General features: G+C 40.8%; 1 protein-coding gene across 1 annotated transcript in view; it reads left to right on the top strand.

Annotated features, from left to right (window-relative positions):
* LOC144249966 (spermatogenesis-associated protein 31E1-like) overlaps positions 1-24,484 on the top strand; it is a 107,231-nt gene that overhangs the window by 9,792 nt on the left and 72,955 nt on the right. The window lies entirely within an intron of this gene.

Genomic DNA, 24,484 nt, shown 5'->3' with positions numbered 1-24,484 from the left:
AATGCTGGAAATTAAATTAGGGACCCAATCATCAACAGCTGTAAAGACAAAGGAGACTGAGATGGAGAAGAAGAATTACACTTTGAAGAAATAAAATTCCTGATAATAAAGATATTGTTATACAAAAATTACTACTACTGGAGACTTTCCCTCAATAAATGCATGCGTAAAGATTTAGGTGGAAATGGAATCCAATTTTGTGAAATAATTACACATAAAATTATGTTCCTCAAATGTGAAGCAATAAGCTTAAAAAGTACCATTAACTTATACAAATTCCTATATCCTTAAACAAAAAATTCTGTATATATATCCTTAAACAAAATAATACTATATATACTATATATATATATATATGTTTGTATATATATATATATATATATAAATTATATAAAATTACATTTCTTAATTTATACCTAGTATACTAATTATGTTTTTTTCTCTTGTTAATTTCATATTACATTTCTTTTACAAACTTTACAACTATAGTTCATTAATGCCTATACAAGTATCAATTATAATATAAGAACATAAATTAATTTAAGATTATAGAGCTATTACCTATAGAGCAAACAACTTTTCAAACTGACTTTTCAACATTTATGCAGACTCCACTTTATAATTTTGTTGCTTAGCCTATTATTAGAGGCAAAGTCAAATCATACATTTGGTAAAAACGAGGCTTTCTTTTACTGTGATGCCATTTTAAGCTCAATAACATTGACTTTCACAATATTCACAGGCCTAACAAGAACTTTTGAAAAGTTTCTGGGCCAAATAAAAATGTTTATTAACTAAAAAAAAATAAAAAGTACCATTAATAATGAAATAACTTAAACAAATTTTATTAACATAGCTAGATTTTTATGAATAAATGAGAAAGAGTTTTATTAAAAAGGGTCTAGTTATTTTGCTTCATTTTAATTATTTGTGATATTTAATGAAATATTTAAAAATCTATTTGATAATCTCAAGGTTTAAATATGATAGCCACATAACAATTTCCCAAAAGACAGAGTCTTGCTTGATTTAGGTGAACTTTTAGCATAAAATAGCCACATCAAGTCAATATATACTTTGGGATATAGATAGATAGATAGATAGATAGATAGATAGATAGATAGATAGACAAACACACACATCCAAATCTTCTATGACAATGCATAATTCCCACTATTATCCCTATTGCTATGATCTTACAGATAGATGGAAATTACCAGCATTAAATGAATTAAAATATTCCTAACCTAACCTGTCTTATGGGTTTAAGTTTTGTACACCTGTTCCAAGTACATCTGGGCTGTAGAAAAAGCATAGTGAGTGTCTGATCTGAGAGTTTAATCTTTTGCTATTTACCAAATTCCTCTATGGGAGTTTATTTGGAGATAATGGCTGCTGCTTTCAGCAGTCTCTTCTGGTTGTATTTCATGATTCTACTCTATGTGTTTGTACATGTGTATGTTGATTTGTGTGCAAATAGACTTGGAAATAATATTGGCCAGTGTACAATTGTAAGTGCTGAAATCCAAAATACTTTTTGAATTCGGTTGTATAACGATGTGTTTTGCAATTGACTTAATTGGACAAATAACAAGTTCATATTAATGGAAGTAACAGAATTGATAGAAAAAATGCCACAGTTCCCAAAGTATTTAGTGACTTATTTGCATATCCTTTTATTACTGCCCTACTTATATCTCTTTACCTGTGTATTTAATTATAATATGAACATAGTCTTCTTCCTACTTTTTAACTTAATATTAGAATATTTGCCTGGTTATTCACTCCTCTGTCTATACCCAAAGGACTTAAAATCAGCATAATGTAGGACATAAAATCCGCTAAAAATCATAAAATAATTCTGCCCTTAGGTATTTCAAATCAGTGTGTATAGCAGCTCAATTCTCAGTTGTTAAACTGTGCAACCAAACTAGGTGCCTTTCAATTGATGAATGGATAAAAAATCTGTGGTATATACACATAATGCGATATTACTCAGCATTGAAAGAGAATGAAATTATGGCATTTGCAGGTAAATGGATCATGCTAAGTAAGTCAATCTTAAAAAAAAAACAGAAAGCTGAATATTCTATGATAAGTGGATGATGATCTGATCCATAATGGGGAGAAAGCATGAGAAAAATGGAGGAACTTTGGGCAAAGGGGAGGAAAGGAAAGTAAGGGGCATTGGGGCAACCAGGAAAGATGGTGGAATGATGGACATCATTACCCTTGGTTCATGTATGACCGAACATATGGTGCAATACTACATCATGTACAACCAGAAAAATGAAAAGTTATGCTGCAATTGTGTACAATCAAGCAAAATGCATTCTGCTGTAATATATACCAAAAAAAGAAATTGGATTTTGGGTTTGGTTTTTTTTTTTTGTATGTGTGTATGTGTGTGTACCAGCTATTGAACATTTGATACTCAACCACTGAGCCATATTCCCACCCCTATTTAGTATTTGTTTTAGAGACAGGGTCACACTGAGTTGCTTTGCACCTCACTTTTGCTGAAGCTCTCTTTGAATTGGTGATACTCCTGTTTCAGCCCTTTAAACTGCTAGGATTATAGGTATGCACCATACACATGCTAAAAATTTGGTTTCTTCTAATTATTTTCTGCAACAATTACAAATATGCAAGATAATTTTAGATATCCAAAAATCAGTATACTAATGAAGGTGTGTAATTTTTTCCCCATCATATGCCATCACAAAGAAATGGAGCTTTTACAAAAATTCATTTCCCTTAGTATTTTAAAATCTTGTATTAAGGATTTTGTAAGCAGAAGTAATAAGAACCTGAGTGAAAATATGGCTTTAAATATAAGTGTATATTTCTGTGGCTCAAACTCAGGATTGAATGAAAATTACAGAAATTTTTTGTTAATTTCTGAAGGTAAACACCAAAAAATTAAGAAACACTTTGTTACAATTCAGGATCTCTCCAATGATTAGGAGAGACACTAGATGGAAATAAATATTTTCATACTTACAGACTGGAGTCTAGCATTGAAAGAGAGAAAGAAAAGGAATAGAAAGCAAGAGAGCCCTGTGTCTACACCTTTATTGGGTTCAAGCTATTATCCAAACAGGTGTCCTATGGAGAGTTTTAATTAGTGGGTTTAAAGCAGGCAGGCAAGAGTTCCAGGTGATCATACTGTGCCTGAATGATGGTCACTGGGGCAGAATTGCAGTGTCTTTGTAAGCTGTGGAGCTCAGTGTAGAGAGTGAAATACCTGTATCTTGCTGTCCAACAGGGAGATGTTCACCAAGAGGTGGTTGTGACTCAGATACCTGCATGGACCCCTTTGAGGAACTAGGAGGATGAGGAGGGCTAGGAACTATGTCAAGGGTGAATGACCCCTGTTTCTAATGAAAAAGTTAAACATATTTAAAATAGATGTAGAGAAAACAAAAAATAAACGATCCAGACTCAGTGGCCCATGCCTATAATCCCACAACTCAGGAGGCTGAGTTAGGAGTATCACAAGTTTAATGGTATCCTGGGCCATTTAGTGCAAACCTGAAGCAAAATAAAAATTAAATTTTGTTAAATTTGGGAATGTGCCTCAGTAGTAAAGCATTTGCCTAGCATACAAGAAACCCTGAGTTCATTCCACAGTACTGAATGTGTGTGTGTTTGTGTGTGTGTGTGTATAAATTTACTACAAACTTTAATTAGCATTGCAATTTTTAAAAGCTCACTGTAGAATATGAAAAATGACATAAAACTTTCATTTTTAAACCTTTTTTGTGGTAATTACTAGAAGTCACAAAACTTATAAAATAATACACATTTTTAGCAAGCAGAGCTGGCATGTATAGCACAAATGAAAGACAAATAATATTTAACTATAAGAAACATGAAAACATTTGTTAATCTCCAAATTTCAATTTTAGCTCTTTTCTTACTCAGGACTAGTACTTGACTGACCAGTGGAAGATCATGGAAGTGCTAAAAATCATAAAATAACTCTGCCCTTAGGTGTTTCAAATCAGTTGTAAGAAACCACCACTGACTATAATTTGTGCAACTACTGATAGAAAATAACTTAACCTCAATCAATTCCACATTTTTTACAAAATTTTCATTTTATAACACTGTGCATTTGGTCTTTTCTGCCCATTAGTAATCTTGTATGTGCTGGGCCTTTCCAGGCTGATCCTTTGAAACCAAATCCCTTGTCTTTATTTGGATGATTCTATTGTAAATGTCATCCCCTCCCCCATCACAAAGGTTTGCCCAACTGCTGGCCTAAAACAGCTTAGATATAATCTTACATATTAAGCTACTGTACTCCATGGACATCTTCAAAAAAGAAAGATTCGCATAAATTATATCATAATTTTAAATCTTCTTAATGAGGAAGGGACCTCATTGCTGAGGTTACAATTTGTTATAACTTTTACATTCTTCCAATTCTTTAGCCTCATAGCTTTATTTGACCTTGAAAAATAAGCATCTCTTTTTGGTTTTCTTGGTATGTTTTCTGAAGTTCATCTACAAATTTCTACATCATAAAATAACTTTGTGAAAGCCACAGTTGCTTTAGTAATTGAAAAAAAACATCAAATTATACATACAAAAGTCTGCAACAAAGTGCCTAAAAGCTTCCAAAATAGTTGTAATTGTCATTTAATATATATTCTGGATAGATTTGCATGTGAAATGGTGATTTGAAAAACGTATATAGAAAGAAGTGTAACTTAAGTTTTAAAATCAATGTACATGCCCTAAAGGGGCTACCTATCTATCTTTTATTACTGTTTTTTGTTTGTTTGTTTGTTTTGTACCTGGGGATTGAACTCAGGGGCAACTCAACAATTGAGCCACATCCCCAACATATTTTCTATTTTATTTAGAGACAGAGTGTCACTGAGTTGCTTAGCACCCCGTTTTTGCTGAGGCAGGCTTTGAATTTGTGATCCTCCTGACAGTTTCTGAGCAGCTGAGCATGCTCCACTGTGCTGTGCCCCTCCCTATCTCTTTGCCCATTTCTCTTTTACCTTCTCCTCCTTCCTCAGGCCACGTTATTTTCCACATCAACTTTCTTCCCCAGTAGGCATACCTTTTTTTTTCTTCTAACAACACTTTCTCCCCTTTCCATCTCCTTTTGTTTGCCCTGCTCATGAAAGAAATTGGAAATTCAAAATGTATTTCACCAATTCAATAGAACTATATATTTTTTATATTATGCATGAAAAGTGTATTATATTTTCCTATGTCTCAAAATAATTACTTAACACATTCTGTTTAATGCCTATATAATATTAAATATTATTTTCCCTTTGATTCAATGATCTTGAATGGTTACTGAAACTTTACTGACCTACTTTGTGTTTTGGTGTCTTTAGTTCACTCTACATATGGTGTTTTTATTTTGTTGTTGTTGTTTTTTGTTTTTTATTTTAATTTCTATAGGCCAGACCTTAGGCTTTGTGTTCAAACATAAAAACAATCTTTCAAATAGATGATTCTTGTAGAAGATAGACACTTTTAAAAGCTCATTTTTTTACTATGATTGTTAAATAATTTTCTTTTCTAGTATTTTCTCCATCTAATATTGTGGGCTCTGATGTTGGCTGCATCCAGTCAGTATAATTCTGAGTTTTCCTAAACAGAGTGAGTTTTCCTAAACAGAGTGAGTTTTCCTAAACAGAGTGAGTGCACCCTTCACAGTGGAGACTGTAGCTCCTATTGAACACTGGTGCATGGGAGAGAAGTCTGTTGGAGTCTGAAGAGGGACCAGGAGAACAGTTGTGCTCCAAGCAATTTTTTTAAAGACTGCTTTTACTTTTAATTATTTCCAGTTGTAGATAGACACAATATCTTTATTTCTTAAATGTCTTTTTATGAGGTTCTGAGTGTTGAACCCAGTGCTTCACACATGCTGGGAAAGTGCTCTACCACAGAGCCACATCCCCTGTCCCCAAGCAAAATATTTGAACAGAATGAGATTTCAACTCTTTTTCAGACTATGGGTTAATATATACATATAAGTTATAATCTCCTGAGAAAGCTATGTGTGTAGCATGAGGAAGCATCAATGGCAGGTAGGTGTTCTTCTTGTGAAGCTGGTTGTCTCTGAAGCAAAGGAGAAACCTGGAGAAATACACATGCTTCCAATGTTCTGGGTTTACACTTACATGCAATCCTAAGTACGGATCTTACTACCTTACTTGGAACCCATGACATCAGAAGTGAATACACCCTCAAGTCCTTAATGGCATTCAGATGACTTCCCTGCCTTTTAGAGACAGCCTCTACATTATTCTTCAGGGGGAAGGTCTTAAACTAATCTTTGGGTATCCAGATGTTAGTAATCAACAAGGAATTTATGGTTGATAGAGGAGTAGGAGGTCCAGACATGAACACTTCCCTTCCACCTGCTTTGAAAGAGGCAGCTGGAGAGAACAATTACAACCTGCTCCCACCTTCTCTCATATTACCTCCCATTTCTCACCTCCCCTGGACTCTGGGTCATAGGGATTACTTGGTACTTCAGTAAGCAGGTAAATTATGTAAACATCAGTTCTTTAAGGAACATATATACAATTAGCCAAGAATTTCTGTAAAAAGATGTAAAATACTAATAGAGGAAGATACAGAAAGAACAGTTGAGGTTGAGAGATAGGCCAACTGTGAGCTATTTGAGTGGTCTTTTAGTTGGTACAGAGCCATGGGGAAATTAATTCTTTTCTTGGAAATGTCTGTACTTATAAACTGTGTCACTTAGGGCAAGTTTTTAACATTCCTGTGCTTTTGGATAATGGGGAAATGACAACTATACACAAATCAGAGTTACTGAGAATATAAATGAATCCAAGGCCTCTATTCTAAAGAATTGACCCCCAGTGTGTGACCCTTTGGGGAGGTGTTTGAACCATTAATGGGTGGGACCTATTGGGAGAAAGTTAGGTATCCCAGACACTTCCCAACTCTCCTTTTCTTTCTTGTTTCAAGGAGGTGAGCAGGCCTCTTCTCCAGAAATTCCTGTCCTGATATACTTTGCCAACACAGGCCCAGAGAAACAGGGCCAAGTGACTATGGGCTGACCCCACTGACACTGTGACAACACACCTTTTCTCTTTGAAGTTGGCTATCTCCAGCATTTCATCACAGGAATGTAAAACTAACACATCAAAGCCCTCTGAGAGCATAGCTGGTTACACTGCTGGAAGAACAGGCCCAGGCCAGGGGAGCCAAATAAAAGTGATGTCACAGAGACCTGGAAAGGAACTAGATTCAGCTGGAAGAGTAGGAAGCCTTTCAGGAGGGACCTGCTTGAGGGAGCATCCTCAAAGCTTCAGCCAGGAAGGAAACTAATGGTAGAGAGAACAGCGCCTGCAAAAGCCTCACCTGACAGCTACCAAACCAAAGGCCCAGGAAGTTAGCTCCAGGGTGTTTATAAGACCACATGTGCTGGGATTTTAACCCAACAAAGCCACTAAAAATTTACTTTGCACCCCACCCTATCACTATTGCTCTAATAAGCTCTAATACAATATTCCTTACAATTTCTCTTTGTATATCCCAATTACTCTACCTGTTCCTACCTGTGCCCTGTGCTACTCAGTACCACAGGTGCCAACTGTGACTATGTTCCCATATGCAGCAGTTCTGCTTCTGGGCCCTGGAATCTCCTTGAAATCCTTTGACAGTTTGTCCATAGTCTGGGAGCTCACAGCTCCACACTGGCTTTTTACTTCTGGGTCTGGCATTTGCTGCCTCCTCTAAGTCTAAGTCAAATTTTATTGGTACCTGATGCTCATTCAGCCTCAAATGTGACAGAGGAGTCCAGACTATACCAGTCATGCCCCTGCATGCACTCTTGTAATCAGGTGGCTGAGACATTTCAGTTGCAATAGTGAGCTATGGAAGGCTCTGAGTAAGATCAAGTGTGAAATTGTGAAATGTACTTAAAGGACACCCACTGGCTGGAGTGCAATGCTGAGTGTTCCCTTCACTCTTTACCTGGCAGTGTTCTGCAGGGTCAAGAAGGGGATGCTCCAGGCACTTCTAGTTGTTACAACTGCCCAGGAGAAGTGGAAGTGTCTGGCTGCCAGCACTTCTCCAGCCAGCACCCAGTGTTGGCCTATGGGTCTCTCCTACACCTGTGAGCTGCATCCTGTGATGCATACATCTGACTTCAGTCCCAGCACCAGGCTTGTGAGATCCCATAGAAAGTGACTCAGAGAATGGTGTGGAGGTCAGGAGGAGCTCCTAAAGTAATAAGAAGGATGCTTTCTCTTAGAGTTGTCCTGGGAGTGACCCTGTGCCTAAGAGACTGGTAGTTATCCTGCTTAAGTCCCAGGGTTATCTGGGTGGGAAAGGCCATTGCTGGAAAAGACACCTGTGAACTTAACAGGTGCATGAACCAGAGAAGACAACCTTTTAAAACCTGTTTGATGGGGTTCATGTCACTTGCCATACAGAAGACCCTCATCAATAGAGATCACCATGAAGCCACTAAAAATTTACTTTGAACCCCACCCTATCGCTGTTGCTGAAAATTGGCCCTAAGATCCTAATAGCTACAATTTCTCTGTGTATAACTGTTGCGAGGGGGCAGAATTGTGAAGTATGCAGTTGAGGGGAGAAATAAACTGTGTGTACATGCTTCTGCCCCTTTCAGTGCTTTATTCACTCAAATTACTCAATACAATTTCACTCTATAGGTAATTAATCAAGAAAATGACAATCCTTAATGCTAGCCACTGCAATAGACATAATCCATAGGAAACATTCTAGATTAATTATAAGCACTGCAAAACACACTAATTATAATAGGCTAATGACAGACATTCCCTCTGCATACTAAGTTCAAAAGTCTTAAGCCTTAGGCTTTATGTCCAGCAGATGCACATTAACTCAGACCGCAGTGACCAGGTCTGGAACCAAGGCAGGTTTTTCCTGGCTTGGAGTGGATGACCGGTTGAGGGGAGGGTTACAGGGGGAAGTTGCAGCTCTCACTAAGGTCCAGATGAGTTTGTAGAGGTTGAGAGTGGGTGAGGATCATGCAGAGGCTCATGAAATGATGACAAGTGATGGGATGTCAGGTCCTCATCAGGCTCTCCAGCTCCAGTTCATCCTTGTCTCTGCTGGCTGAAATCCTGTTCATTTGCTCTATTATTTGTACTAAATTTGGGGGCTTTTGACCCCCCTTTCAATCCTTACCAGCTACCATTGGATTTCTCAGTGACATCATTTATCCTGGGGTCAGAAACATCTGGTCTGGTGGTCTCCACCCTGATCTTCTCATCTTTTCCTCTTATCAGGTCAGGAAAGCCTGCCAGGGGCTTCACACTGTTTATCAGGGTGAGGGGAAGTAACGTGTTTGTGGGTATACTGCAGGGCTCTGTGGTGTGCCTGGTGAAACTGCAGGTTACAAACTGGAGTTTTTTTAATGGAGTTGCTTAGGTTCAGGCCTAAGGCCATCCAAACAATTCCCCAGTTACTCTACCTTTTCCTAGCTGTGCCCTGTGAACATTGTGTGCCCTGGGTGGGAGGGTCTTCTGTGTTTAGAAGTTTGAACCCACCTGGTGTGTGTGTGTGTGTTGTGTGTGTGTGTGAGAGAGAGAGAGTGTGTGTGTTTGTGTGTGTGTGTTCAGCTCAGGCTGCAGGGATGCAGAGAAACTCAGCAATTTTCACAGAGAACCTTACACATCTGGATGTACCTTACAACAACTGCATAATCCAGGCTGTAATTCCTCTAAGGTCCTTCAGGACAATAGCCATCTTCGATATGGTTCAGATTCAGGCATGAGCTCACTGCCTTCTGAGACAACTTGCTTTATTCAGCTGATTTACACGTTGTCCTCTCTGATAGTGGGGGCACAGCCCATTGTGACAGCTGGAGTCTTCCTTGTACATAACCCATAGAAGGTGAGAGAATCTACTCCCCAGACATGGCTGGTAGGCCAAATGGGTCCTTTCCGAGCACAGTTTTTATCTCTGATGGCTCAGAATCAGCCACCCCAGAACTAGGACAGGGCTTTGGTGGCAATGAAAGATCCAGGCAAGAATGGTCCCTCCCTATGAAAATTGAAACTTGACTTTCAAATATGCCACTTGAAGTGTTCCTGAGAGCTGCCTTTAGGCTGTCAGATCTATAAGCCACAGCAAAGAGCACTGAATGCCCTCAATGCTGGTATTGTGGCCTCAGATGCTGCCCCATCTCTCTTTGAGCTCTGGATCCTTCTATCTCTACTTCCTAGGATTTGGAGAGTGCTTAATAAAATACTGCACATAAAGTGTTAGCACAGGCCTTCGCTTAACACAGGCTGCACCAGGTATGTTTTGTCATTGTTATTTTTATTGAGGACAACAAACATCATCAGCACAAGGGTATAGAGTGGGCAGATAAGGAGCACAACTCCAGTTGGTTGTTTCCTGAGACAGGTAGGACAAGCCCTAGTATCCTGAAGCCCTGCTTCCCACAAGGTTAGAGTGGGTATTGGAGGGTGAAACTTCAGCACATCTCAGTCTTCCTTCACGGATCTCTGCCTCATTCCTGCAATAGTGCCAGTGGGCAGGATGGCCTCCCAAAGCTGACAAGTCCTGGGGCTGGTGGAGGGGGGTTTAAAAAATTTGAGAGCTGCCTCCAAGTGCAGAACACTAGAAATTATGGAACTCAATAGTGCTCATCAACACCTCCTAGCCTAAAGAGTAGTACCACATCATGCTGTCACGCCAAGTGGTACCTGATGTCCTGACTCTACCTTCCTCAGAGGTGAGGCATTGATTTCCTTTGTGGGTACTAATTTGATCTTGAGTTGGCTCAGAGGGTGAGGATCCTCTACAAGACAGAAGTGGCCATTCCTGGATATTTTGTGACAAGATCACCAAGGGTCCATTCCAGGAGTAAGAAGGAACACAAAGACAGTAAAAAACACACACTGTGAGTGGTACATTGTGAAGGAGAGTGCAAACATGGGGAGTTGTAATGAGTTTCCTGTGCAAGGAGGTGCGGGCTACTGCCAGGCACTGGAAGGGTTGTGACCATTCAACCTACATTCCTGTGGTGTGAGCATTTTAAGAACATTTGCTCTCAGCCTGTAGGGACTCTCACAAGTGTGGTCTTCATCTATTCCTATGCTGCAGATTTAAAGAGAATATGTTTATTCAAAATTCTGATTTGAAATCTATATTTGTTGTAGTTGCTTTAATCACTCTGTTTTTAAGCTAGTTTTCATTTGTATCTCATATTTATTATGCTGATATTTCCATTAGCAATCATCTAGCCAAAGAGAGAGGTAAAGTTAACTAACCAGAACTATAGAAGTCATGACATACTCCTTTGAAAACAAAGGAATATATTAGTTTAAAGACTTTTGTATGCTAACACAATAATGTTCTTAAGAGAAACCAACATGGTTTTCTACTAGATACAGGTTGGAGGGAGATAAATATTCACCAAGTGGAAAAAGCATGCTAGTGAGGAAAGACAAACTGTTTTTCAGCTTTTCAAAAGCCATGCAAAGTAGAAACCAAAACCAACAAGGAAATTAAAAAAATACCTTTGAAGTCTCACTTTTTGATAGTCCCACAGAGGGGATGAAATTTAACACAAAATATATTATTATTTTTTAAGCCTTCAATTTTAGAGATGTTTAACTCTTCCAGTTGCTTTTTTAGGTCATGGAAAAAGCTGGTAGTAATTTAAAGCCTGCCTAAAGAAAACAGAACACTTCATTTGTGAACAAACACACATTGACTTGGACAACAGCACTACAATAGCCTATTAGTCTTAGAATAATATGTATCCCTTACAAACTCTGCAAATTTTCAAATAAGAGTGAGAATTCAGTTAAAGATTGTTGACTATATTGTAATAAGGTGGCATTCATGGACTTAACTGGAGCATATAAAAATAAACTTTACTAAAGTTTAAAGACACCTTCCACTGGGTAGGCATAATACAACACACACACACACACACACACACACACACACACACACCCTTAAACTCTCCAGTGTGGCCAGTGAAGAAGCCTGATGGCACTTGGAGAATAACTGGATTATCTAAAACTGAACAAAGTGGTGGATGCAGCAGTTCCCTCAGTGCATGATCTTATGAACCAACTGACCTTGCAGCTGGGCAGATATAATTACATGCTCAACCTGGCTAATGCTTTCTTTTCTATTACACTGGCCTCAGAGAGACAGGAGCAGTTTTGTCTTCACATAAGAAGGCCAGTAATGGATATTTTAAGTGTTACCACAAGGCTATTTGCATAGCCCGACCATGTGCCACATGATTTGGTGGCCCAGTGGACTCAGCCACCTACTGTACATGTTTCATTATATTTTTGTTGCCTTCTGACTCTTTCACAGATTTAAAGCTTGCAGCCTCAACTTAGAGGCCCATTTGGACACATGTAGCTGGGTGGTAAACACCACCAAGGTGCAGGGACCTGGCTTGTCAGTCAGTTTTTGAATATTTTTTGTTTGGTTAAGACAAAAGTTGAGCTAGAATGTTATTGATACAATTCAGGTATATCCATGACCAACAATGGTAGTGCAATTGCAGACCTATGTGGGCTTGTTGGGCTATTAGAAGGCTTTTACTCTCCCATTTGGCCTAATTGTATTGTCCCCTTTATGTCCTAGTGAAGAAAGAGGCACAGTGGAACTGGACCAAAACAGCTGAACAGGCCTTTCAGCCACTAGGAGAACTATTCAACAAGCTCAGGCCCTGCAGGTAGTAGATCTAGCTTGCCCCTTCAAGCTGGATATTCATGTCATCCAGGAGGGTTTGTGGTAGGGCCTATGGCAGCAGCATGAGCAGCTACAGAGAAAAATAGGCTTCTCATCATAGTTGGGAAAGGGTGCCAGGGTTTGCTATACCTTGACTGAGAAGCAGCTCACAGCTGTGTATGCAGCTCTAGAGGCTTCGGAGGTGATCACAGGTGCTGCTGAAATGTTGGTATACACCAGGTATCCCGTGGCAGGATGGGGGCAAAATTGGGAGAGCCTTAGCAAAGTGAGGGAGCATATTTGGAACAAAGGAGTGCCTTGTCTACTAACCCCTTGTTACATGAGCTCCACAGATTTTAGTTGAGGAATTCAATATTCAGTTGAGGAAACACCAGACAGTGCTGATAAACATGAGTTAATAGAGCCATCACCCTTTAAGGAAGAAGCAACCCCAGTGGGCAATAGTGCTTGGTACACTGAGTATCCAGTAGAGGGCCCTTGGCCTATTGGACTGCTCTTGCTATACAGCCCTCTACTGACACCCTGTGATATGTTGTGGGAATGGCACAGAGCAGTCAATGGGATGAGTTACATGTGCCATATGGACAGTGGCACTGAATGAACTGGGACTCCTGATTATCTGTACAGATAGCTGGGCTGTTTTTTAAGGGGTCAGCTTTATGGATTATTATGTGAAAAGTTGGCAATTGGATGGTAGGGCATTAGCCTTTATGGGATCAAGCTATGTGACAGGTCCTTTGGACCATAGGCCATTAAAAGGAGATAACTGTTGTACATATTACTGGTCATACTCCCCTGACTAGCCCAAGGAATGATGAAGAAGATGCTTTGGCTAGGGTAATGGGCTTAAGGCGGGCACCTTCCATTGACTTTGTTGCACCATCACTTACAGTATGCAGATGTGAAAAGTATGTGGAATGTAGTCAAACAATGGGGTCTGCCTCTAACATGGGCTGCCCTGGCATGTGTGTTTTGTGCTCAGGAACATCCACACCCTGATGCCTTGGAGCCACAGATGGACAGGTGATGCATGGTTGTATCCCTTTAACATGATGGTAGGTTGACTACATTGGCCCTCTCCTGAGGTGAAAAGAGGTCACATTTGCCTTGCTGGCAGTGGATATAGCTACAGGCTTGTTGTTTGCCAGCTCAGTGGCTGCAGGCATGATAGAGAAATATAATGGCCTGTGTGAGCAAGGATATAGGACTGCAATTAACCTACCTTTTATGAAGGACTCAGCACAGCCTCCAGTAGAGAGCTTTTGGCCTTTTTGTCTGCTCTTGCTATACAGCCCTCTACTGACACCTTGTGATATGTTGTGGGAATGGCATGAGCAACCACTGGGATGACTGGGCAATTGTGAGAGCTCTGAGTGAGCATCCCTGGTGATGGGGACCAGCTCCTATGGGGGGTTGCTGCATAGCATAGCAGGACCAATACAGGTCCAGGTGACAACAAGGATGTTTTACTTAAGCTGGGGTTTGGGAAGCAAGGAAATGTTCCTTTGCCTGTTCCCACTGAATTGAATAGAGGGCAAACTGGATTGAACATAGCCCTGGAAAATATTGGCCCTCCACCTTCATTGGGTGTGTGATCACATTCCACTTTATTGGAGTGTGATCTCCTTGTGGCACCATGAAAAACTAGTGAATATCCCCCCACCCTTGGCACCACCCTGGGTACCTGTGACTTGGCCAGGTCCCACAGATGGGACATGTTTGTTATTTCCTTTGGCCAACCATGTTCCCTAGTGTTGGAGAACACTAAGTCTGCCAAAGTTCAGGACCAAGCTGGATGAGTGTGGTATCACTGTGCTTTCCCCAGACTCAAAGCTGGCATGCATTTTCCTGGATGGATGTGATTAACCTATACTAGTGCCTGTGACTGCTTGTACTTTCATCTGTAGATATGTCTTCTCCAATACCAATGTGAATTGAGCATACTCCTATGCCAAAGTACCAAACATCTCTGCCTGCTGGGTATACATGGAAATTCCTGTGAGTTCTACTACTAGACAACCCTGGTGAATCCAGTCTATGACTCTGGAGAATTGAATGTGGCTTGAGAGACTTATTGGCACTTCAGTATTGGATGAGGCAGGCAGTGGTAGTTAGTAATCCTAGGTGATGGGATTTGTTTTCTGGTTGTATGTTATTACATCTTATATTGTTTTGTAGCCTATGGATGTAGGGCTCTGCACATCTCACTAAGGGATTATTGCAGTAGACTTCAGATGTGTAGATTGTATGGCAAGGAATCCTAAAGGGGTGGATTGTAAGACAGGCCCAAAATGGATATAGTTAGGCTCCCTCACCAAGACTTCCAGCAGGCTATGTTTTTATAGTGTGTAGTCAACGTCATGAACACTTTGACTCAACATATGTAGTCAAGGTCATAAACATTGGTTGTGGCCATGTGCCCATTTATGTAACCCGTTGGTAGTGTGCCTTCTTTGTCTGGTCTGCATATTAAAAAGGCCTGTGGAAATGGCTCAGGGTACCTAAATAGAACTGGCTTGAGGCTGAATCTAGAGCTGGGATGTTGACTAAAGGCTACTCTGCCTCTGAATAAAACATGTCTATTATCTTGTGTCTTGCATCTTCTTCCACCTTCCAGGACACCCACACATTCACTTTCATCTCCTTTTTCTTTCTCACTTACAGCCATGCACACAATCACTCACTCTCTCACTTAGTGTATTCTTGGTATTTTTAACACCAAAATGGAAGCACACTACCCCCATAAAACTGGTTCAAGTAAAAGTAAAGCACTTGTGAAATCATCACGGTGTAGAAATTTACCATTCAATATAGAGAGGTAGTTTAATATCTAAAAAAGAATGAAGTGTAGGAAATGTTCTTTATAGACAACATAGAATAATGTCATTGAATTGAAAAAATAAAAGCTTTCCTAATAAATTAGATATTTAGGAAGAGATCAGTTATTGTCTTTAAAAAAACAAGAAAATGAGAGAAAATGACAAAATACTAATTATCTTACTTGATTTCTGTCCAACTTGTCAAACCTGCTCAGTTGCATGAGTAAGACTTAATACCATATCTAGGAAGAAAAGCAGATGTTTTCTAAATTTCAAGTGTGGCTGTATTAGTTTGCTTTGCATTGCTCTGACCAAAATACCCAACAAGAACAATTTATAGGATGGAAAGTTTATTTTTGCTCATAGTTACAGAGGTTTCAGTCCATGGTCAGCTGAGACCATTGCTCTGGGACCAAGGTGAAGTGGAAAATCATGATGGAAGGGCATGGTAGAGGAGTTCTGCTCCATTCATGGCAGCCAGGAGGCCAAGAGAGAGGAAATGGAGAAAGGGCCACAGTGAAAATGAATCCTTCCAGAGTATGCCCTCAGTGACCCACCTCCTCCAGCCATACCCCACCTGCCTATAGTTACTTCCCACTCAGTCCATTCATACTAGATGGACTGGTTACTTTAGCTCTCACAGTCCAATCATTTCACCTCTGAACATTACTTCCTGTATTAACACAAGAGCTCTGTAGGGGGACACATCATGTCCAATCAATAACACTGACATATGTATGAAGGTTGGGAAAATATGATTCAAAACACAGAGTTTATCAAGACAATTAACAATATTCTCCTTATGTGAGGATCATAGCAAGTTGATATTTCTGACAGATGATTTGCCTAAACAGAAACAAATGTGAGCTGCACAGAAACAAGTGTCTGGTTGTTGTGTCATTGTGCCATCATAATGACTGGGACACTTGCTGTGTAGTGAACAGAATGCCTCTTTTTGCCAGCTATCAAGGAAAAAGCTATTGCATTTTTGCAGAATCTGCAGTAAGTTACATTTCAGTTTTCTTGCATTCTTAGTCATCTGCTCATTGGGAGTATTTTCTGGAATTATTTTTTCTCAAAATTAAGCACTGTGGTAGTGTTCAATGTCCCAAATAAATCCCCTTATAAAAGGAAATATTTTTTCCTAAAGCTTCCTCCAACATATTTATGTGTCACATATTATAAACCCTAAGAAATAAATACACATGAAGAAAATTGAAGACACATGTGGAGTCAGGGTGTTATAAGTGAAATAACATTGAAGGAGGCTTTTCTTCAGTAACACCATAATTAATGGTTTCTGACTTCACAGGTTTTCTGATACTCTTTGGTTTTAGTCCTTCTAATTATAAAATGAAGAATTTGGATTCTTTGATTCCCAAAAAACTTCCATTTCTAAAACAGGATTATTGCTTTATTCATATATTAATATTGATCAAATTCAGTGTGTGTACAAGGCATTCTCCTAAGTAATTCCAACAGTGAACTTCTCTCCCATTTAAACTGCAGATAAATACTGGTATCATTGACACATTATGCATGGTAAATCAATTTTAACAAACTTTAAAAATGTGTTTATCAACACACACATAAATAATGAGAAAATATTCTCACATGTCTGCATTTGTTTTCAGTTGTCAATTCTTCTCTATGCAAGAAGACTGAGTATTCAACGTTAATTTTTAAATCTAATTTTTACTGAGGAGTGTTTTTAATGAATATTTTTCTTTTCTTTGCTTTAAAAATGACTAAATTTAGTCCACAGTCACATTAAAGCATTGTGTGAAGACAATTTATTCTTGCAATTCTTGATAATGACTGGACCAGACAGCATGCCTCAAAAGTAAACAAGGGCTTTAACTGTGCCAATGTGGCCTCCAGTACTAGTCTGGCAAACTTCAGGGAAAACCAAGTGAGGAATTTTAGGGCTCCCAATACACACACACACACACACACACACACACACACACACACAGTAAGTATTTCAGGAAGTGGATGTGAACGTCTAGAGCTTCGGGTCCCTGGGTAAGGGTCGCGAAATCACCGGGACACAGGGGTTGCAGAGCCAAGGCAGCAATTGCAACTGCATGCTGAGGTTTATTTGCAAGTTCCTTTTATAGTCTTCTAACAAAGCAAGCAATTCTTCAGTAACATTTCATCTACATTGCCCAAATATCATGTCTCAGCGGGTACACAGAGCTAAATTCAGATTGTTCCTGTTCATTTGATAAGTACCCTCCCAAAGTTCTTTGTAGACATTATATAATCCCCGAATGTACTGTTCCCAGGTCCAGTGTGCAGGAAGCTTCTTCCTCTAGGCCAAACCATGCAGAACTTGTGGCTTTCGATAAGGGGAAGAGAACTTTTCCTCCTCCTAGCTGAGGTTTGCCTCAGCTGACCTAAATCACAGCCACAGCTCTTGCAAAGTGTCAGGCTGAGGGAGCTAAACTCTGCACACTTAAACCCCAACAGGTGGAAATGCTGATTACTCTTATTTGATTTTTATGCATTGTATAAGGACATCAAATTACCATACTGTACCATATAAATATGAACTATAATGTGTCAATTAAATTTTTAGAAATATTGAAATAAAGTGAACACTTCAAAGAAAATTTAGAATTTTACATACATCAGCCCCTTGGTGGCAAATACATAAGTCTTTTATACACATATGTGGTCATGTATAGCCCATAGAAACCCCCCTACCACACTTTTTTTCCTACAATCTCATGAAGCCCCAGTATTCACACTCACTTGGTAGGATTCAAATGGTTATTGTTTCATTTTTCTTGCGAGTTCTACTATTCATGGAGTATCAGAGAAAGCAATTGAATTTCATCTTATCTGAACTCCTCCTCTTTTTAATGAAGTTATAGTAATTTTCTATTTGTTACACATCATCCATGGGAACATAGTGGACTGAGGGACAAACCAATTCTCATGGGAACAGGATTGCAGTTCATTGTGGAAATTTATTAACCTGGAATAATCAATAGTATGCACCCTACTAATACCTCACATTCCACACACTTGCACCTGATGGATAAATTTATTTTATGTCTTAGAAAATAACTCAATGGAGAAAGAGCAAGACTCAAGGGGTTCTTGGGCACCCCTTCATTATTTCTCAATCCATATGTTTTTCAAAAGCATAATTCAGTAGAAATATATTTAAGTCTAAACCTACAAGTTGATATTTTTTAAAAAACTAATATGGCTGTAGCAGTATAAAATCTAGTGGAGATAATACAAAAATACAAAATATGAAAAAAATGTAAATGTATCAAAAACAGCGTCCAATACACAAAGAGATATTTCCTGGTCTTCCAGGATATGTGCAGCCCAAATATCAGCCAATTCTGATGGCTGGGCTTGAAGGACTGTTGAGGGACTATCAGTAGACCAGGATCCCTTCCCGGTAAAGTAGCTTTTGGCCCCTGGCCACAGGGGTTCTGGTCAATCCAGTGCCACCACCTGCAATAAGGAATGGCACTGGTGCCTGGATCCCTACTCCACAGAAGTGTCCCAGTCCATGATCAGGAGAGGACTGCTGATGGACTCCTGACCATGCAACTCGGAGAGGAGGAAAGGCACAAAGGGGCGACCAGCACCACCACAGGGTGAAGTCTTGAGCCCACACCCAGCCCCAGTCTTTGGCATTTCTGGGCTGAAGGGTCGCTGAACCGCCCTGCAGGTGTAAGTTCTCTGTTTTACCAGCGCTACACCCCAACGCGATCCTAGTCTGTAGGCAAGAACCCTGAATGGGAGGAGGTGGCAGAGGTGGAGAAGCGTCTCCAGAGCCCAGATGCCCACCTCTGACAGCTGCTCTACCCTTTAGTTGCCTCCTGGGTGAGCTAGCTCTGCGGTTTGCAGAGGTGACGCTGGGAAGTGTGTGCCAGAGACTAGGCAGCTGCTCCTACAGTAAGGATAACAGAGGTCCCGCGCTGGGGACAGGGATGACTAGCTGGGGCGAGGGAGGGCACTGAACCTGTTGCTGTGGACCTCCAATCCGCAGGACAGTGGGATGACCTGACCCAAAGCCCTCCAGGGGGCACACTCTGCGCAGGCATGGAGCAGAACAGCAGAGGGAGCTCACAAACCCGCTGCCCAACAGCAGGTGCCCAAGAGGCATGAGACTGTGTAGTAGGGTGTGGAATCCAGGCCCCACACCGCCCTTGCCTGTAGACAGGAGGATCAAGTCATGATGGAGGATAAAATCATGACTGTCGGAGGCCCTCTCAGGCCCTCCCCTGGGGCTGCGGAGGCAGAAATAACCACTGGGGAGAGGTGGGAAGCAGCCCAAGGCGCCAGGCAGAGCGGGGACTCTGTAAAAAGACCATCCCTTGCAGACAAACAGTGCAGCAGCCAACGAAGCGAGAGACAGGAACTTAGCCCCCCGCCCCCACTCCAGATCCCGAGGTGCAATGCACACTGAAGCTGGAACCCCAGTCCGAAGCCGGAGGTATTAGGCAGCAAACTAGGAGGTGGAAGGCATTGGAAAGGAGGCAGGGAGGGAACAGTGGTCACAGGTGAGGATCTAGGCAGAAGCCTCAGACACAGTGGGCTGTCACGCTGGTCACCCTGTCTGATGATTGCCCCTTCAGGCTCAAGGCTTGTCTTGGAGGTCTACTGGGTACCAGTAGGGACTCCGCGATGAGGAAGGGTTTCAGGAAAGCGGCCCCGCCCTCTTGAACTTTCTGCACACTTTGCAAGCCAACCCTACCCCCACCCCAAGGCAGCGCAGTACACACACACCTGGTTCAGCCTCTGCAGCAGGAGGCTCAGCAGGAATCTGGGCTTGGCAGTGCAGACAGCAGCGAGGGGACGACATGAGTGCAGGTGCAGGAGGGCCACTGAAAAGGTAGGGAGGGAACACGGTGAGACCTTGGACAGAGCCACGAAAAGGTCCATGAAAACAGTCAAGGTTCCCATCACCCCACATGAGTGCGATCCCTGAACGCCTCAAACCCCATCTTCCAGCAGTCCCACCTGCCCCAATTGACCCACTAGACCACTCCAACACCCAACACCTTAAGTGCCACTGCTAACAGCCCAGTCCACACAGACGCTATACCAGGGATAGAACCCAGTGCGCAAGACTGCCCAGTCCTTGACTGCAAAAGCCTGACCTGCCATCTTCTCCGCTGGAGAGTCCTGCCTCACGGTGTGCTTGCTGTCTGACTCTTTCAGACACCCCCTAATATGCCAGGGCCTTGTTGCACCATGAAAGCACCACACACACACACACAGAGAGAGAGAGAGAGAGAGAGAGAGAGAGAGAGAGAGAGAGAGATTCAATGTCTCACCAAAGATGCCACCCTTGCTCCACAGCTACCTGCAAGGTCCTATTTATCCCCAAGCACTTTCTAGGACTCTGGCCACTCCCACATCTCATCCCTTGCATCTCCCAGACAATAAAACTAATACCTCAAAGTGGCCTGCAGGTGGCTCCTGAAACCATTCCTGAACTCAGTAGGATGGACACAAATCACCAACTCCCAGGTCTGGAGGAGACTTGGAGAACATCCTGAGATGCCCAAATGCCCAGAGCAGCCTGCACACACCTTCCACACCAGCATGAGTGATTCTCCATCTCTGAGAAACACCTAGAAAATTCGGTGTGTCGGGCCCCTAAGCCGACTTGGCCTACAAAATAGAAACTGAAAAGAAAATGTGCAGGAATCACCTGATTCTTCCCTACTCAGTGGAAAAGTGGAGACACAGGAGGAAAATGCTGTTTCAGAGTCCTATGTGAACAGTGGAACCATTGATTTCCTAGGGAAACCTGAATCACAAAAATGTGCATGGACACATAGACTAAGATTTGAGTGGAGTTTAACATGGCATTATCAACCAGGTGTTCAAGTTATAAAAACCACTAGGTTCTTATCTACGTGAGCATAGCTCACTTATGCTTACTTTAAGGGTTTCTCTAATCTCTTTTGTACTATATCCTTAGACTTTTACTAAGGCAAACGACAGGATGGATAGTCATTAAATATCCAGGCATTTCCCCATAGGATAATATATTAATATGTCACTAATACAGTCAAGTGTATATACATTGGCTTCTTAAATTTTATAAAAAGAAAATATAATTGGATTTTTTCACAAGTATGTCCTTGTACTCAATGAGAAAACACATATTTCTTAAAAATCATTAAATTGTGTTAATTTTCAGAATTATAATTGTTAAAATATTAAAACTACTGATTATTCCAGCTACACAGAAGTAATAGGTAGGAGGATCACAAGTTCAAGACCAGCCTGGTCTTAGTGAGACCTTGTCTTAAAATAATGTAGTTCTGTGGCAGAGTACTTGCTTAGCATGTGTAAGGCTATGGGTTCAATAACCAGTACTGCAAAATACATGTACCTCTCTCCAAATCTGATCCCTACCAGATTTTAAATTATTTATGCATTTTATCATAATAAAATTAAAAGTGGTTTATGTAAGTTCAACAAGAACTGTTCTCTTTGCAATGGTGATGTTGTGACCAGGACTTTGTGTGGAATGGTACAGCTTCAGAAAGGATCAAACTGAGTTAAAGAAATAAAGACTGGCTTTGTGAAGCCAGTGATAGCTCATGGAGAAACTAGCTTTGGGTGGTATCAATTATTCAGAACAAAAGCCACTGTCCAGAAAACCAGGGATGAGAAATTTCCCTCACCTGGAAGGGGAATTCAAGCACAGCAAAAGGCAAAGCCAGAGTTAACATTTCTAAAGGCCAATGACCAAGAACCCTCATCCCCATTCAGAAGTCTCCAACTGGCTGCATCCAGAGATTGGAGGATGAATCTGAAGGAAGAACTATAGATAAGAAGAGAGAGTGAGTAAGAAGGGACAGCCCTGGGCCACCTATACCTGATTGCACACTCACCTGTCCTCTTCTCTTCCAAGAAGCATTCCCAGAATTGCTCCCCACAATATGGGTAACCAATTGTGTTCCCTCTAGTCTGTCTTCCCTTCTCCTGTGAAGTTCAGAGGAGGTGCTGGTTGGAAGAGAGTGAACTGCCAGGATCCTACAACAGAAGGCAAGAAGGCACAAGTCAGGGAATAAAACCATTTGCCTACCCTTATTTTTTAGAAAGTATGTCTACTGGAATAAGAATCTCATGACTCCCTGGTGCAATGGTGCATGGCTGGGATCTCAGCTACTCAGGAGACTGAGGCAGGAGGATCACAAGTTTAAAACAAGCCTGAGTAACATAGAGAAACATTGCCTCAAAGTGAAACATTTTAAAAGGGTTTAGGGACATAGTGCGATGTACAGCATCCATGGGTTGAATCCCCATTATAAAAAAAAAATAAAATAAAATAATGACCACCAACTTGAGTTTTTGGCCCCCATGTGGCTGGACTCTGAGGAAGAGGAGTTAAGAGTAGGCATTAGACAAATATGCAGAAAAAACTATTTGCTAGCATGGGGGGTCTGGATTTAATCTGCAGCACTATAAAAAAAATAAATAAATAAAATAGAGCACACATGCACACACTTGAGTGTGTACCCCCCCATACACATAGATGCACACTTTCATAGAAGTTGACTGGATCACCCAGGGGTTACACAAAGAGAATATTGGATCAGCAGGCAAGCATCCCCCTCCAGGCCTCTAGGAATATTAGACATGCAGAGGGCTCAGGCAGGATGATGAGTCCTTGAAGAGGGAGGGAGGGAGAAATGGAGAAAGTGATGTGATGCTCTGACTAAACAAACTCTGAGGCTGTCCTTATCATGCACTGGCTAGTGCCTCCCACCCCCACCCCCACATATATCTCCTAGTAACATCCCTAAGATTTAAAACCTCCCCTAACATGGGTATCCATCATTTCTTTCATTCCTTCACAAATGTATTTTTCTTTGTCTAAAACATAAAAGCAGGGGCAGGTGATATAGTTCAGTGGTAGTGTTGTAGGAACAGATGAGATCAGACCCCAAAGGAGTACCAGGAAGCAGATGTATTTGGCTGCAACTAGGTTCAGAGGGGAAAGCTTTCACTATAATCAATCAATCTCCCTGAACCCTGAGTTCCTGAAGTTTTAGAACTTCATACCCAGTGTGTAGGGCAAGGGGCTCAGAAGTTCACAATCTGCAGAAGTTCACACAAGGGCAGCTTTTTCTTTCACTGTTCTGGACAAGTTGCTTGAGAAGAGGAGAGCTTCTTTTGCCCCCTGCCAGCTGTTTCCATGGAATCCAATTAGTAACATCTTCTCTTATCTTTGAAATGTAATTATCCCTATGGAGCTCCCCCAAGGCCAGAGATCTTGTTAAAGAATCCAACTTCCTAATCACACTCTGCATTTGTAAACATACTTCCCACTTGGAAACATTTACAAACTACTAAACCATTTCAAACTAGAGAATACTAGATAGTCCTTAAATGTTGTGAAACGCTATTAAAGGGGCTTTCAGCATCTGGAGTGCTGATCTATTTCAGATCCATGGCCAAATTTCAATATTATAAGATACAGCAACAGGAAATAGGAAGTTTAACTACATTGAACTCTTTTGTAGAGATCCTTTCTGCTGATAGTCCTAAAATCAATTATGGTGAAAATTTCTGGAGAAGCTTAAGTAAGATTTTCTGTGGAGGAGGGTGTGCCACTACACTAGAGTTCTTGTATCACATGCTCTGGGCCCAGGTTCCATCTCCAATACAAAAATCATCATCATCATCATCATCAAAATACAACTGAATGTGCAAGTTAGACCACAGATATCATCCAGGACTAAAATGTAGGTATTTTTGTTTTGTTTGTTATTGGTATGTTATAATTTTACATAATTGCAGAATTCAAATGGTGATTCCATTCCTAGTCTTTTGAGGAATCTCCATAGTCCTTCCTTTATTATTAGAGTGGGTTGAACTACAAGACCCAAGTATGTGCTGTTTGCAAGAAACTCATATTATAGGTGAAGAAATCCACA

This window comes from Urocitellus parryii, chromosome 13 (assembly GCF_045843805.1).
Source record: "Urocitellus parryii isolate mUroPar1 chromosome 13, mUroPar1.hap1, whole genome shotgun sequence".
Lineage (NCBI taxonomy): Eukaryota > Metazoa > Chordata > Mammalia > Rodentia > Sciuridae > Urocitellus > Urocitellus parryii.
This window is presented reverse-complemented; position numbering and strand designations above follow the sequence as displayed.